The sequence below is a fragment of the Sinocyclocheilus rhinocerous genome, unplaced genomic scaffold, assembly GCF_001515625.1.
Source record: "Sinocyclocheilus rhinocerous isolate Xijiao unplaced genomic scaffold, SAMN03320098_v1.1 scaffold5757, whole genome shotgun sequence".
Taxonomy (NCBI): domain Eukaryota; kingdom Metazoa; phylum Chordata; class Actinopteri; order Cypriniformes; family Cyprinidae; genus Sinocyclocheilus; species Sinocyclocheilus rhinocerous.
Genome location: NW_015626363.1, coordinates 177,984 through 179,550, shown reverse-complemented (window position 1 = coordinate 179,550; position 1,567 = coordinate 177,984).

Sequence of the window (1,567 nt, the reverse complement as noted above, 5' to 3'; positions counted from 1 at the left end):
TGTGTATATATATATATATATATATATACTGTATATATATATATATATATATAGAAATTCAATCTCAATTTAATTTATTTAAATTAATAAATAATGTCACCCTAAACAAATTCCCCCTAAATGTATAAATAAAAACAATATTTAGACAAATTGAATTAACAAATGCTACCACTATAAACGCTTGCTATGTACACACACACACACGTATGCAAGTAATCTGCAGACTTTTATCACATTTTTTGCACTGATTCTGAGTATTTCTGGTAAAATGTGTTAAATAAGCTGAACACACTCTAATCTGTAGCTGAATCAAAAGTACAAAACCAAAATATGTAATAAATGCACACTCAAGCACCAGGGATGGTGTAAGACTTTGTGAATGCTGTACCTTCAAAACACTGTGATTGCCTCTACCAACGTCTCAGTCCACGGGGAAAAACAAGCAGTGAATTCATGCATCATCTTCATTTCACCTTCTTCACATTTGCAGCATAATTCTAACAAAACTCAAACCAGAGGCATGGCGCAATACTGACATCACCTAATTACAAAAACACCAGTGATTCATTTACAGCGAATAAATGGAAGCGGCCTGCTCTGAAAAGCTTTTAAAGCCGGCGAAAAAATGTGAGTTGTTACAGGAGAGAAAAACTACACGTCACAGCAGATAATCAGAGTTTGGACCTGATGGCTTTCAATTTCAGGAGGAACACGGCCTACCGGTGAAAGGACTGAAATGTGAGAAGAAGCGAAGTGAACATTTCCATTCCCCGCCTGTCACAGAAACACCTGACTAACCTGGAGCCGCTCGCACTGGATATTACTGAACCCAGAGCTGAGCTGCTGTTTTCATTAGAGGATATGGATTAAATCATATTTACATTTAGAGCCGGACGCCTTTATTTTCATCCAGCGACTCTAGTATGTGCATATTTGACTGCGTAACGTGTTTACCGCTCAACACACACTTATGAAAAACAAAACACTGGATATTGTGCAGGTTCGAAAATGCATTTATGAAAATGAATGTAGTCGTAGCTAATAAATTCATAGCGGGGTTTTATGAAACGAGAGAGATAAAGTCACAGCACAAATGCAGCTTCGGCTCCTATTTCCGGGTTATTTGCAGCTTAATATCAACATGAAATGCCACTCACAACCTGTTTCATCTCCGTAATGTGACGCATTTCTGAGTGAAATTAGAAAATTATGTCGTCGCCGATAGCCTCGTGGGCAGCGCGTCGACATGTAGCGCCATTGCGCTTCGGGCGTCCCGTGTTCGAGTCCCGGCTCGTGGACCTTTCCCGATCCCATTCCCCCTCTCTCCCACTTCGCTTCCTGTCTCACTACTATCCTATCAATAAAAAGTCAAAAACGCCAAAAAATAAATCTTTAAAAAAAAAGAAATTAGAAAATTATGTTGCATGGGACTACTTCAATCGCTCAGGAGTTGATCGGATGGTGAGAAGTGTCTGTAATGATATTTGAAAAGTAAGAGAGATTGATGACGTTAGATGACAAGTAGTTGTAGAGGCGACACCAGTTCTGTTTTGATGAAAACCCCAAT